This window comes from Nomascus leucogenys, chromosome 6 (genome assembly GCF_006542625.1).
Source record: "Nomascus leucogenys isolate Asia chromosome 6, Asia_NLE_v1, whole genome shotgun sequence".
Taxonomy (NCBI): domain Eukaryota; kingdom Metazoa; phylum Chordata; class Mammalia; order Primates; family Hylobatidae; genus Nomascus; species Nomascus leucogenys.
In genome coordinates, this window is record NC_044386.1 from 16,329,777 (window position 1) to 16,345,748 (window position 15,972).

General features: G+C 41.7%; 1 protein-coding gene and 1 non-coding gene across 2 annotated transcripts in view; both read left to right on the forward strand.

Annotated features, from left to right (window-relative positions):
• Positions 1–15,972, forward strand: part of BASP1 (brain abundant membrane attached signal protein 1) — a 60,243-nt gene that overhangs the window by 12,938 nt on the left and 31,333 nt on the right. The gene's annotated exons all lie outside the window — the stretch shown is intronic.
• On the forward strand, positions 10,196–10,300 carry LOC115835623. Its single transcript, XR_004030658.1, has one exon. It is a non-coding gene; the product is annotated as a U6 spliceosomal RNA (small nuclear RNA).

Consider the following 15,972-nt stretch of genomic DNA (forward strand, 5'->3'; position numbering starts at 1 on the left):
GAAGTGTGTGTCGGGAATCATGGGAATCCTCCATGACTGTAGAAAGCAAGGCTAATGAATTTTGGGGCCTTTCCAAGCAACAAAACAAGTAGTGATACTTACAGGGATTCTTTCGAGGGGCATTCTCAGCAAGTGTGGATGTGGGTATGTCTACACTTAACCCTTTTGAGAGGGTCTTTTTTATTATTATTTTATTTTATTTTTTGAGACAGGGGCTCACTCTGTGATGCAGGCTGCAGTGCAGTGGTGCCATCTCAGCTCACTGCAACCTCCACCTCCCGAGTTCAAGTGATTCTCCTGCCTCAGCCTCCCGAGTAGCTGGGATTACAGGTGTATGCCACCATGCCCGCCTAATTTTTGTCTTTTGTTTTAGGGGAGATGGGGTTTCATCATGTTGGCCAGGCTGGTCTCCAACTCCTGACCTCAAATGATCCACCCGCCTTGGCCTCCCAAAGTGCTGGGATTACAGGTCACTGTGACCAGCCCGAGAGGGTCTTTTTAAAACAGTTGACGACTTTTAGGTGTACCCTGTCAAGTAATTCAGTTATTGCTTTCCTGGCTCAAATTTAAGGTCACATTACGTAACTCTGGCAATACAAATATTGCCTCACGAATCCCCAGTGAAATTGGGAATAACAATTTAATTTTACTACACTAGATAAACAAACCACCGGTCTTAAAAATAATTGAAACTTGATGCTATTTAATGTCTTCTATAAAAACTTTCACTGGTTAATTGTTTTCTACATAAAACATAGGATGTAAGTTATTGTAGAATTTAAAAATTTTAACTCTTAAAATTTATGCAGTGTCTATTTTCAACGCAATGTCAGTGAGGACCTTTAGCACTCACTTTCCTGGTAGATAGCACCTTCTTCCAATCATGCCAGAAAACTAGGCTTGTCTCCTGGAATTCCCCATATGGCCTCCTTCCTGGGTAGTGAAACTCACATATGTCCATTTCCCTCTACTTGAAGCCTTGAATCTAGTGGAAGCTTCTATCCTCTCCTGGATCACTGCCATAATACTCTCCTAAATCCAAGCATGGCATTCCTCTGCTTAAGATTTTAGACCTAACTCTCCATTAAACCTGGAATAAAATGCCAGCTCTCAGCATGTTCACCTTCTATTTTCGTCTCTTACCTCCATTCCTACACACTCTCTCACCCACCCTCTTCAGCCATACCGACAGCCTCTCAGGTCTCCCAGGGCTCCAAGCCCATGCCTATTGTTTCTTCTGACTGGAATATTCTTTTCCCCACTGTTAAAGTTACTCCTAGTTCAGGTCTCAGCTTAAATGTCACTCTTGCAAAGATGCTCCCACACCTCCTGGCACTGGGCATTTTTGTCCCTGCATTTGCCAGAATTGATGAGATTATGTAATGTCTCTGCTCCTCTAGATTAAAACATCCAGGAGGCAGGGATGTGTCTGTTTTGTGGACCCATAACAGTGCCCTATAACAATTTCTGATCCATACCAAGCACCCCATGTCTGTTCAGTGTTGAAGGTTGTCTACAGTACATTATGTTCATGGAGAACACGTGTTTGGCAGCTGAGTTGACTTCCATAAATGGGCCAAAATGTCACCTCATCAGTTGTGCTTACTATGAAGATGAATAGCTGATGAACTCCAATTACAGTAATTATTCTGTTTCCAGGCAATAACCTTAGTAGTAATTGTTCTAAAGCCCTGAGACATTACAAGTAATGAGCACTAATGGCTCATGCATCTGAGCGTCCTCCCAAGGTAGAGTCTGAAATGAAAAATGAAGCTGTGTATTATTTGAGGGAGACAAATAGTATTACATTGTGGGAACCTTTCAGAAACACAACACGATGAGTGAAAGCTGAGGATATTGTGGTTACACTCCTCGTGTGTCCTTCCAGGTTATTGAATGCTGTCGGTCTGCTTTGGATCAATCATTATTGAACAACTTAACTGAATGCATTTTAGTAACAGCCTTTGTGAAGTTGCGAACATCAGGCCCCTAGAAAAGCAGGTGGCTTGAAATCTTTACACATTAGTCAATTATAAACCTAACGAAGTAAAACTGAATTTAGCTCTAATTCTGCGCTGTGACTACTTACTCTGCATCGTGAGTTCTGCGAGGTTGGGACCTTGCTTTGTTCATCTTTGGATGTCAGTTTGTAGCACCTAACTGAACCTGTGGTCCAGTAAAGGGCTGGATACGTGGAAGGGCATGTTTCATGGCCATGTGGCATCATGCTGTGCAAATAAGGCACATTTCAGAATGCTGTCCTTTTCTTTACTTTCACATCTAGGAACCAGCTTGTAAGGAACCTTTGGCAAATATCACCGTGGATTTTTCTTTTTCTTTTTTTTTGGAGGAGGAGGTAGGGGCACAACTAAGACATCATTTGTGATTTACTCCCCCTCCTCTTCCATGTCACATACCTCTTAGTTGGTCAATATTCACCTTCTGCTGTCTCATTTCTGAGACATGAGACAGCCATCGGCCTTAGTTTTAACTAGGATTATTAGAAATATTTTTGTGTCCATCTTGAGATCTCTCATCAGATCAGTGTCTAGTTTTCTTTTGCTGATTCTTATTGATGGAATTCTTATTAAATAAAAAAAGTTTGTAGCTTTTCACAATGGTATGAAATTGATTTCTAAAGTAACCTGTAGTTAAATAATAATGCAGGGTTCCAGTAAGCATGTCTAGTTCTAGCAATACAATTTACTCATTCCAAAACATTTCTGGATGTTGATCCTTTATTTGCAAAATTTTTATTTTCATAGGCTTCTGGTTTGCACATTAAAACTATAGTTGTAGTTGAGGTGATGGTAGGGGTCTTTATTGTCTATACCTGTGAGCTGGGTTGAAATATAAGACATTCTCATACCATCTCTATAATCTATGCCATAAACACTTGGCACTTTATTAAATCAATACTTGGTCTGAAGATTGTCTCATTTTAAATGAATTCAGCTCATGAATTGGCCAGTGGCAACCTCTTCAGCTGAAACTCCTATATCTCCTTCCCCTTCTTCATGTTCCTCCCCTTACATACAGCAGATACTCCCTGGGTAAGATCTGAAGGAGGTGGCTGTGGGTCATCTAGTCCAGAGGGCCATGTCAGTGTTATTTAAGTCAGGTAGTAGAATGGGAAGGGCAGTTTGCAATTAATTTTTTAATGTTTCGAGTCTCTAATGCACCATACTGCCTCCTGATTTCTCACAGACTTACTGTATGTTTTGTTTGGAAGCCTTGGCTCATCTAGTAGGTTGTGTACTTAGCTGGAATGACACGGTATCGATGGTTGAGCAGCAATTTATGACACAGATGAGTAACTAGGTGACTGATACGCCTTTTGATGTGTATTTCCAAGTAGATGATATTTTCTTTTTTTTTTTCAACCTTCTGATACGATTTGCTAGTTATGGTGATGGTGTCATTTTGGTTTTAAAACTGGAAAATACAGGCCAGGCTCAGTGGCTCACACCTGTAATGCCAGCACTTTGGGAGGCCGAGGCGGACGGATTGCCTGAGTTCAGGAGTTCTACACCAGCCTGGCTAACATGGTGAAACCCCGTCTCTACTAAAAATACAAAAAAATTAGCTGGGCATGGTGGCGCATGCCTGTTGTCTCAGCTATTTGGGAGGCTGAGGCAGGAGAATTGCTTCAACCCAGGAGGTGGAGGTTGTAGTGAGTTGAGATCGCGCCACTACACTCCAGCCTGCATGACAGAGTGAGACTCAGTCTCAAAAACAAACAAACAAACAAACAAAACAAAAAAAACTGGGAAATACAAACAAGCCCAAGGAGTGATTGGTAGATGTTTAGATTCTACCATTTCTCAACTTTAGGAAATGTCTGTGTGGGTCTCAGTCTTCTGCTATTGTAGGCACACACCATACTTCAACTGTATGAAGATTATTCTATTCCTGCTCTATAAATATGTTATTGGATTGGATGAGCAAGATATACACTTATGCATTTGAAACCATAAGTAAAAAAATATATATATAGTTAAAAGGTACAAATAATTGCTTTTGTGATGAATTTGTTCTTTAAATGAAAGATCAGTGGCATTTGTAAACGTATTTCTCAGATAAAACTTCCTAAAAGTGGTCCAAGTGGCTTCAAAATGCCAAGAATATGTTGCAAACTTGTTTTTCTGTATACAAAGGAACAGCTGACATGAGGTTTTTCTACCTTGTGAATGCAACGTGGGAACGTACAAACCACATTAAAATATTGCCAGAATTAATGTTTGTTTATTGATGGAGTTGGGAGACACAACTCCTTTAAGTAGCTTACAATGGGTGAAGGCAAACAAGGAAATCAGTAATTACAGCGATGCAAATGTTGGTCTGTAGATACATGGGGTAGAGATATAAACAGCAGGTAGTCATTAAGTTTACTACTCTGATCAATTATATTCTTTTTCTTCAATGTGTCCCTAGATCCACCTCTTTTGCCTGACTAAGCCATGTGAGATATTCCAGTTCAATTGGCTATTATTTAAAGAGTTTTATGTGACTATCACTGTAGAGGATATGGAAGAATTCAGCATCGATTACATTTAGTTCAAAGGTCTTAATCACTAGATAGAAAAGAGATTCACACATCTTAAATTTCCATCAAAAAGCAGGTATTTGGGGATTAGAAACTGAAGGAAAAGATTTCCAAGAGTAGCTAGTTCTTAAAACCCAGTAAGACTATGCTTTAGCTCTTGAACACGGTGTTTGTAGTTACTGTCGGACTCCTTGGGGAAGTGTCTTCTGCTGGGGCTCTCACCTGACAGGCTAACTGCATTAAGATGGGCCACTCAGCTTGAGAAACAGGAAGAGTTGCTGTTGCTCCCGTCTGCTGTTTATATTTTTCTTTTTTTTTTTTTTTTTTCCGAGACTGAGTCCGCTCTGTCACCCAGGCTGGAGTGCAGTGGTGTGATCTTGGCTCACTGAAAGCTTCGCCTCCCAGGTTCACGCCATTCTCCTGCCTCAGCCTCCCGAGTAGCTGGGATTACAGGCGCCCGCCACCAGGCCGGGCTAATTTTTTTTGTATTTTTAGTAGAGACGGGGTTTCACCGTGTTAGCCAGGATGGTCTCGATCTCACGACCTCGTGATCAGCCTGCCTCGGCCTCCCAAAGTGCTAGGATTACAGGTGTGAGCCACCGCACCCGGCCTACTCTTTATGTTTTTTCATATGAATTACATTTCCTTACATGCCTATTCAGATGTTGATGTTACTTTTGCTCAAAAGTGCTCCTTTCTCTTGACTCCTGAGTTGCAAATAGCTTACCAAGGTAGCTGGGACTCTTGACCATGATGTTTTTTAAAATGAAATCTGTCAACAAACGAAGGGCAGGATTGGTTAACTAGTATTTTATCATTCCTCTAGCCTTCCTCCTCCAGCTTGATTTATACTAACCACCAGCTGAAATTGATGATCATTTCTCATGACCCCACAGGGAGATTCCTTGGATGTAGGAACTCTGCCTGATTTTTGTTTTCCTAGACTTTCAGACACTACTTGGCCCAGAGTAATTGCTCTTTATGAATCACTGCTTTAGTCCAAGCTTGTCCGGTCCTCTGCCCAGGACTGCTTTGAATGTGGCCCAACACCAGTTTGTAAACTTTCTTAAAACATGAGACTTTTTTTTCTTTTTTAGCTCATTAGCTATTGTTAGTGTATTTTATGTGTGGCCCAAGACAATTCTTCTTCCAGTGTGGCCCAGGGAAGCCAAAAGATTGGACACCCCCACCCTTGCGTTTAGTCTTGAAGACTATTCTACCTTGGGGGAGAAAAGCAAAAATGATTTCTTATTACATGTATTTAAACCAGCATTTACATTTGTAGGGATCTTGGGCAGGTTATCCGGAGAGCGAGTTTCTTTTCTTTTCTTTTTTTTTTTTTTTTGAGACGGAGTTTCACTCTTGTTGCCCAGGCTGGAGTATAATGGCGTGATCTCGGCTCACTGCAGCCTCTGCCTCCTGGGTTCAAGCAATTCTCCTGCCTCAGCCTCTGGAGTAGCTGGGATTACAGGCACCTGCCACCATGCCCGGCTAATTTTTTGTATTTTTAGCAGAGATGGGGTTTCGCCTTCTTGGTCAGGCTGGTCTCCAACTCCTGACCTTAGATGATCCGCCTGCCTCTGCCTCCCAAAGTGCTGGGATTACAGGCGTGAGCTACCGTGCTCGGCCGAGAGCTAGTTTCCTGATTGATAAAATGTTCACTCCTTGTTGATATCCTCTCCTGTGTAGTTAGATGGCTACTGAATATATCCTGAGAGCAGGTCCTAAGAGTTTATTTTTCATGTTATTGTTGGAAAAAAAACCCAGAAATATTTTAATAATAGGAATTAAAGATATGAAGACCCTGATATCTGAAAGCTGAGTGGTTCAAATATGGTGAGCAATGCACTCTTAACTAGACCCATATCTTAAGGGAAAAAAATGTTTTTAGTAGTTTTCTTGGTATCTTCTAATCTTCAGAAAAAAATTCTTAATAGGCAGTCTTGATGTAAATAAATCACAATTCTGTATATTTAAAAAGCTGCTTGTGCTACTGTGTCATTCCTCTGGAATTTTCAAAAGCTGAGATCTTTCTGTATACTTTGAAAGCTAATGAAATCTACCAGCCCACCGGGTAGCAAACAACCAAGAATTCTTGATGGAGGTATTGTAAAGAAAGGTGGTAAGGCGGCTGGGCGGGTGGCTCACGCCTGTAATTGCAGCACTTTGGGAGGTCGAGGCGGGCGGATCACGAGGTTAGGAGATCCAGACCATCCTGGCTAACACGTGAAACCCTGTCTCTACTAAAAATACAAAAAATTAGCCGGGCGCAGTGGCGGGCGCCAGTAGCCCCAGCTTCTCGGGAGGCTGAGGCAGGAGAATGGCGTGAACCCGGGAGGCGGAGCTTGCAGTGAGCCGAGATCGTGCCACTGCACTCCAGCCTGGGCGACAGAGCGAGACTCCGTCTCAAAACAACACAAAACCAAACAAAACAAAAAAGAAAGAAAGGTGATAAGGCTATCTAATGAAGGACCCAAAGAACTCTCACTGAGCTCACCCAGAATGCTTTTCTGGATTGAAGCACAGACTGAGAACCTGTTCTTAACGTCAGTGACTTCGGTATGGCTCATTTTGAAGAAAGAAAACTGCCTATATCTATGGTTGACTTGCACACATTACAGGTCTCTGGAAATAAGATGCTTAAACAGGTTCTACAATCTGGTTCTTGCTAGGTGCCCTGACATTGCTTTCTTTTTTTTTTTTTGGGGTGATGGAGTCTCGCTCTGCCACTCAGGCTGTAGTGCAGTGGCTTACTGCAACCTCCACCTCCTGGGTTCAAGTGATTCTCCTGCCTCAGCCTCCCAAGTAGCTGGGACTTGCAGGCATGCGCCACCATGCCTGGCTAATTTTTGAATTTTTAGTAGAGACAGGGTTTCACCATGTTGGCCAGGCTTGTCTTGAATTCCTCACCTCAAGTGATCCACCCACCTCGGCCTCCCAAAGTGCTGGGATTACAGGCATGGTGTAATCTGGCCTGTGTCCGGCCCCTGACATTGCTTTCTAAAGTAAGATTACCTGTAGTTCTCAGTGTTCGCCAAGCATGTATGAAACACAACGTATGTTCAGAGGCTGTTTAATTACATAAATGCTTATTTGGGGGATTCTTGTTCTCAGTGGCCTTCTCTCTTTTGGATGGATATACACAGTTTGATTGGCACTGGTATTGACACTTTATTTGGTTTGTGACTTGTTTGTCTGGGTGCCTATTAATATATTTTTTCTATTTAAACTGCCCTCTTTTTTTCAGTACAGCACTGGACATTTTCTTTGAAATCTTGCAGAATCATTTGGTTGTCTTCCTCATCTCAGCTGTCTTATGCAGGAAAAGTGGTCACTGTTCAGTCAATTCAGTCTGCATAGCTGGCTATCTGAGTTTTTTTTTATTGAAACCAAAATAAAACTTCAAAGAAACAGAAGAAGCTGAGCCTCATTCCCCTCCCTTTCAACTAACACCTACTGATGTTTAACTTGGAAATAATTTGATGTTTATTTGATGAAACCTGTAGTTAAGTGTTAATGGAGACTAACGTCAAGCTTCAGAACAGTGAGGCGAAACCTTTAGTATTGTGTGTCTAGCATTTGATGCAAGTGCTCTGTGGAACCCATGGAAGCTGGGATAAAAATGCTCGCCTGATCCCCAAATAGTCTCATCTGAATGTACTGAGGCATCACCGCATTCATTCCAAATGTGAACCTGACCTACTTTTCCCCTTCATCTCCTGCCATCTCTTCCCTAGTTTGTCATCTTTTCCAGCACCACAAATGGTTCATACTTTCTGATAAATATCTGATGTATGGCATCAATTATATGACTATTTAAACATGACTCATAGTGAACTGTATTTAAATATTGATATGACTACATGCGTTTTCAAAGAATATGTGGAATGTTCTTTTTGAGTGTCAGTTATTAATCACCTGTTTTCTGTTCAACTTTGGTTATCTTCAGTAAATTTTAATATCTTTCCCTTCATGAGGACTTCCCAGCTGTCTGATCAATGGGTAGGAAAGGACAGTTGGTTCAGTGCTTGCTCATGTTAGCCCTGTAAGAAGACAGCTCAGTTTAGTTCATCCAATAGTTGGGGAATAAAACCACACAATTCCCTTCCTTACTTGATATCAATCAACACTTGACTAAATCTTATACCCTGTCTTCAGCTGTTTTTTTTTCTTTTTTTGAGATGGAGTCTTGCTCTGTCACCCAGGCTGGAGTGCAGTGGCATGATCTCAGCTCACTGCAACCTCTGCCTCCTGGGTTCAAGCGATTCTCCTGCCTCAGCCTCCCGAGTAGCTGGGACTACAGGCCCCCGCCACCATGCCCGGCTAATTTTTTGTATTTTCAGTAGAGACGGGGTTTCACCGTGTTAGTCAGGACGATCTCGATCTCCTGACCTCGTGATCCGCCCGCCTCAGCCTTCCAAAGTGCTGGGATTACAGGCGTGAACCACTGCGCCCGGCCCAGCTCTTTTGTAAAGAAAGCCTTGGCAAATGTGGAAATTCTCCCTATTCACTACGGTAAATAATTCTTGAGGTCACTAAACTCAGGATCTAAATAAAACAGATCAATGTGTTAGTACATGGAACAGAAGGCCATATTTTTGGTGATAACCGTTGACCCCACACTCACCCTGGGGTCTTGGTGTCAATGTCAGGATGTGTTTAAATACCCTAGGCTGTCAATCTTGTAATACAACTTTGGTTATCTTTCTTCTAGAGCCTTGCAAAGTAAAGCTGATCCTAGTTAGGATCCAGTTAGGAATTTGGATATATGTGTTGTATTTGCATGTGATACTGCCCTTCATTTGAAAACACAGGCTTAAATTAGTGAAGTAAAACTCTTCTAGTCTGGATTACCCCCAAAATCTGTGAATTTGTACTAATTTAAAATCCTCTTTGCTAGTAACTGTTGTAATGAGGTCTTTGGAAATTTTATCCTGGTAGCAGGGAGGTGTTGCTTCTTTTCATTTGTCTAGTTTTGTAGTCAGAACTTTTTATAGAGATGTAATTTTAAAGTGACCCTGTGCTATGGTTTGAATATATGTGTTCCACCAAAATTCCTATGTTGGAACCTAATGCCCAGTGTGATAGTATTAAGTAAGAGCTGGGGCCTTTGGGAAATGTCGAGGTCATGATTATTCCACCTTCACTAATGGGATTAGTGGTCTTATAAAACATGTTGGGAAAAAAATAAAAATAAATAAATAAATAAAGAACAGGTTGGAGCCCAGGAGTTTGAAGCTGGGGTGAGCCGTGATCATGCCATTGCACTCCATCCTGGGCAACAGAGTGAGGCTCTGGCCGGGCGTGATGGCTCACGCCTGTAATCCCAGCACTTTGGGAGGCCGATGTAGGCAGATCACCTGAGGTCAGAAGTTTGAAACCAGCCTGGCCAACATGGTGAAATCCTGTCTCTACTGAAAAATACAAAAATTAGCCAGGCATGGTGGTGGGCACCTGTGATTGCAGCTCCTCAGGAGGCTGAGGCAGGAGAATCACTTGAATCTGGGAGGTGGAGGTTGAAGTGAGCCGAGATTGCGCCATTGCACTCCAGCCTGGGTGACAGAGTGAGACTCCTCTCAATAAAATAAAGTAAAATAAAATAATAAAAAACAAAGTGAGGCTCTGACTCTTTAAAAAAAGAGAAATAATGTGCCCACTTCATCAGCACATATACTAAAATTGGAACCATATAGAGATGAACATGGCTGCTATGCAAGAATGACAGTGCAAGTTTGTGAAGCGTTCCATATATTTTGAAAAATAAAAAAGGTTGAAAGGAGTGCCCTAGTCTGCTTTTGTCTTTGATCTTGGACTTCCCAACCTACAGAACTGTGAGAAGTAGGTATTGATTCTTTATAAATCACCCAATCTAAGGTATTTTGTTAGGGCAGCAGGAATGGACTAAGACACCTACTAAACAAAAAGACAAAACTGTTGTGATTTTGATCTTAAGTTGGAAACATAAAACCATCGTTACAGAGAAGGCAAAACTAGGCAAAGATTTATTTTTTCAATGGCATTGTAAAATATTTCATAATCTCTTTTAATTGTAACATTACAAAATAACACCTTTTAGTCTGCTGAGCACAGGCTTGCCTAGTGCTTACCATGTGCCAGGCAGGCCACATTCTAAGCTTTACACAGATTGACATTTTACTTTTTTTTTTTTTTATCTTGAGGGAGAGTTTTGCTCTGTTGCCCAGGCTGGAGTGCAGTGATGTGATCTCGCCTCACTGCAACTCCCGCGTCTCAGATTCAAGCGATTTTTGTGCCTCAGCCTCCTGAGTAGCTGGGATTCTAGACATGTACCACCAGGCCCGGCTAATTTTTGTGTTTTTAGTGGAGATGGGGTTTCGCCATGTTGGCCAGGATGGTCTTGAACTCCAGGCCTCAAGTGATCTGCCTGCCTCAGCCTCCCAAAGTGTTGCAGTTACAGGAGTGAACCACTGCGCCCGGCCCAAAGATTGACATTTTAAAATACAGCAGCTAGATGAGGTGGATTCTATTATTATCCCATTGTACAAATGAAGAAACTGTGGCACAGAGAAATAAATAATAGGTTACGTAGCCAGTGTGACCCAGAACATCTTAGTTCATGTTGCATGTCTCTCATTTGCTGGAAGCATATCAGTCAACAAGAAAATTATTGTTTTGCTTCCAGTTTGAGTAAGGTTCCTGTGACTTCTTTAAGTGCTGTATATTTGCTGCATTTGCTGGGAGTGAACGAGGCCCCGAAGCTTTCGTAGATCTGTGCAGGAACTGGAGTGAGCCAGTGTGTGCCACCATGGGTGTCCATCGATGTTCTCTCCTCCTGTCCCTTCAACTGTGCTCTGCGGGAGTCAGGCCTGTGGGGACAGTCAGGCCTGTGGGGACAAAACAGAAGCTCCAACCAAGAGCTGCAGGATTTAAGGACAAGGCTGCAAAACAAGTACATGGAGCTGGCACACAAACTCAGGGCTTTCTGAAACGCAAACTTCAGCGTTTAATTAAATGGGGGTAGGAAGGGACTCTCAACCGAGATACTGAACTGCACTGTGTCTCTACAAAATGCGAGTGTCCCACATTTTAAGGGTGAATGGATGTCTCTAAAAGAAAACACCTCTCTCATTCATGTCTATTCTGTATGCTTTTTTGATTGGCTGAGAAAGGAGTGAAATCATGCTCTCCTTTCATTCCCCTCCTTCGACTAGGAAGGCGTTCTTTGATGCACCATTAATAGTGTTAGCAATTACTCTCAACCATAGTGAATGTGTAACTCTTGTTTTCATTTAAATTTGATCAATGACTCAGTTGTTATTAAAATGCGAGAAATAGTAGAAGTTTTTGTATATATACACCTGTGATGAGTGCGGGTGAGAATGGTCCTGTGGCTTTATTTCTCTTTTTTGTTCGACTTTATTTTTTAGATCAGTTTCATGTTCACACGAAATCGCGTGGAAGGTACGGAGGTTTCCCATACAAGTCTTGCGCCCCCCCATGCATAGTTTCCCTCATTATCAACATCCCCCAGCAGAGTACATCTGTCACAATTGATAAACTTGCATTGACACATCATTGTCACCCAAAGTCCTTTGTTTACATTAGGGTTCCCTCTTGGTGTTGTACCTTCTATGAATTTGGACAAATTTATAATGACACGTATCTCCAATTAGAGTAGCATAATTTTATCTCTTTATAAATGCTCAAGTTAGGGCTTCTTATTTTAATTTAAGGGGGATTAAATGATCGTAAGTGCATTTGTTACGTCATTGTGCTTATTAATAATCTGTTTAAAGTATCTGTAATGCTTTGTGTTATACCTTTAAACAACAGAAAAGGTTGTTATTTGTAACAGTACATCCTTGCTCTGCGTGCTAATGTCCTTGAGGAGTCGAAGTAAATCTAGGGAAAAAAAAGTCAATTCAGTTTTTAAAAAAAAAAAAGGTAATCGTAAGCATTTTTTTTCCTTCTGAAAGGATTTCTTTGTGTTTGGGGGCAGGGAGGACATGTCTTGAAATAAGTGAACATGTGCTTGTGAAATGTTTTTTAAGCGCTCTCGTCCCTGTAAGTCTGTGCCTTTCTGAAAATCTGGGTATGAAACCAGATCATGTGTGTAAAGGGAAAGGGAACATTCTGGAACACCTGTAGTCTGTTGCCCCCAGCAGGTCGACATGCTAACATGCTCGGTGACAAAAGGGCATCATGATAAAGCCACTGAGACTTAAATTCTTGCTTTTTTTTTTTTTTTTTTTTTTTTTTTTTGAGAGAGAATCTCATTCTGTCGCCCAGGCTGGAGTGCAGGGCTGCGATCTTGACTCACTGCAACTTCCATCTCCTGGGTTCAAGCAGTTCTCGTGCCTCAGCCTCCTAAGTAGCTGGGACTATAGGCGTGGTGCGTACCACCACGTCCAGCTGATTTTTGTATTTTTAGTAGAGACAGGGCTTCGCCACATTGGCCAGGCCAGTCTCGAAGTCCTGACCTCAGGTGATTTGCCTGCCTTGGCCTCCCAAAGTGCTGGGGTTACAAGCATGAGCCACCACGCCCGGCCCCTTCCAACCTTCTTAACTTCAGTTTCCAGTGTCTAACTTGACACTATTGATGTCTGCCTCTTGCTATGAATTAGCAGAAGGTGAGGACTGGCCAGGCACAGAGTAATGCCTCCATAAAGATTGGCCGTTCCTGCCATTCTCCTGCCTGTTCTAATCGAGATCTCTGTTTCCTTTATAGCATTCACAACACATAGTCATGATTTTATTTGTGAATTTGTCTTACTTGTTTTTGGATTGTGTCTTACCATATGATCTTGTTGTTGATGAACTTGTCTTATTTATGTGTGACTCTCACCATTTCCCTTCCTAGTCTGTCATGGAAGCTCTATGCCTCCAGACCTTGTGTCTGTCTCCCTAACACCCTGCACCTTGGTTCTCACCGAATGCTTGTCCACTGCCAGCAGAAAACAAAGCACTGCTGTGTCCCTGCAAAGCACTGCAGCTCTTGCCAGAATGTTCATCGTGTGTGACTTTTCAAGTGCAATAAGTCCGGGGTACTATGTGAAATTGGATAAAGATAATTTTTTTGCAAATATATCCTTACATTGTAAACTATCAGCTAGAGTCGAAGTTTTCTAATTGACATTTTAGGTTCTTAAATATTGGAAGATAACTTAATTTCGTGAGAGTCTATACACGAACATATTTCCAATGTATACCTTCTTGATAAGATTATACGCATTGTACATTCTCAGAATCTGGAGGACACAATAATTAAGTGAAAGGTGGCTTTAACACCATGTGTGCTTTTTCAGAGAAGTCAATCAGTCCATGCCAGTGTAATGGGATCTGCTTATAAGTGATCTACTTTAACATCAGACTTGATTCTCTATGGTGTCACTTTTTGTTTGATTTGTTTTGTGTATATAGGCAACAATGATATCAAACCTCAAACATAAATAAAACATAATAGTGTTTTCCAGTATCAGGAAAACAGATTCCTTAAGGATCCCTAATGCATGAGTGTCTAGGGGCCTAGGTTCTAGTTAGTAAACTCCACTAAGTTGAGGATCTGAGACTGGGCACGGCCAGAGGAATCCTGGGAGTCATCGTTTACAACTCTGCATTTTAGGGGTGAGGGAGCTCATGACAGAGGGTCTGGGTGTGACCCATGAGCACACTGCCGTTGTTTACATCGTCAGACTTAAGAGTTCTATTTTAACCTTCATGGGACTTGATAGGAGGGAAGGCATTGAATATATATTTGTGTTTATGTGTATCAAGATACTATAATTATAGTTTTTTTTTTTTTTTTGAAATGGAGTCTTGCTCTGTTGCCAGGCTGTAGTGCGGTGGTGCGATCTTGGCTAACTGCAACCTCCACCTCCCGGGTTCAAGCGATTCTCCTGCCTCAGCCTCCTGAGTAGCTGGGACTACAGATGTGTGCCACCATGCCCAGCTAATTTTGTATTTTTAGTAGAGATGGGGTTTCACCATGTTGGCCAGGCTGGTCTCATGATCCACCCGCCTCGGCCTCCTAAAGTGCTGGGATTACAGGCGTGAGCCACCATGCCCGGCTGATACTGTAATTATAATTTTAAGAAATGTCCTTAAACATCAGTGTTGAACTGGGACATTTTTTTCCCTATAGTGGCTGTCAAATAATTTATATTTAAAATTATTTTTGCTTTCTCCCATTTTGAAGATGGAGTTTTATGTTATAGTTGTTGATATGACAACATCTTATAAATGCTAAATCTAAATGCCAAATGTATGATATAATTGTATTCAGGAGACCAAATCTATCAATACCACTTTGTTGTTAATTTATTTTTAAAAATAAGCACTCTTACCTCAGCAATTTAATAAGAGATTAATGATAATAAATTTTATAGGCCTTTAAAAATTAGTAGGCTCTGTGTAGAAAGTTACTTTTTTTTTCTCTTGGCAGAAAATCTCAGTTTTTACTGTTTGGGTCACTTTTTTAAAAAACAAAAACATACAGAGAAAAATTGCTGGAGTGGCCGAAGGAAAAATATAGAAAGGGATAAAAGAAAGATGGAAGAAGAAATTGAGGTCACAGTGAATAAATACATTGCTCAGGATAACTCAGGGGTTAGCAGAAGCCCCAGGATTCAGAACCAAGTCTGTATAATGCCTGAGCTTGTGTGCTGGATTTCATGGAGTCAAAACCTAAAACTAGGGGACAGTAGGGCATTGCTACTAATAAGTCGAATAATATCAACGCATGGATAGAGAAAAAAAATCAAGAGAATTCCAGGAAAAAAAAAACCACCATGGTTAGATGTTTTCTAGAATTTTCTATAATTATTGGAGAAGGCTTCTCTGGGGTATTTGGAGGAGGTCTTTCAGCCAGAAACAATAGCCACAACTTGTCCCAGCTGTGGGATGTGCTTGGCCTCTTTAAAGGACAGTTGAGATTCTCGACAAGAACCCAACACTGTAAAACAAAAGACCTGGCCGGGCGCGGAGGCTCACGCCTGTAATCCCAGCACTTTGAGAGTCCAAGGCGGGTGGATCATGAGGTCAGGAGTTCGAGACCTGTCTGGCCAACATGGTGAAACCCTGTCTCTACTAAAGATAAAAAAAAAAAAAAAAAAAAAAAAAAAAAATCAGCTGGGCGTGGTGGTGCGTGCCTGTTATCTCAGCTACTCGGGATGCTGAGGCAGGAGAATCACTTGAACCCGGGAGGCAGAGGTTGTGGTGAGCCAAGATCGCACCATTGCACTCCATCCTGGGTGACAGGGCGAGACTGCGTCTCAATAAATAAATAAAAGACCTTTGGAAATGTGGAGACTCTAGACTGCAGGAGATGTGGCCGCCCTGAAAACTGGCTGAACTTTGTTAAATACAACTCATGATTAGAGGAATGAATAGTGCTGTGTTTTGTGCCAACTCACATCTCTGTGACTAGAAGCAGGCTTCTTAGGATATTT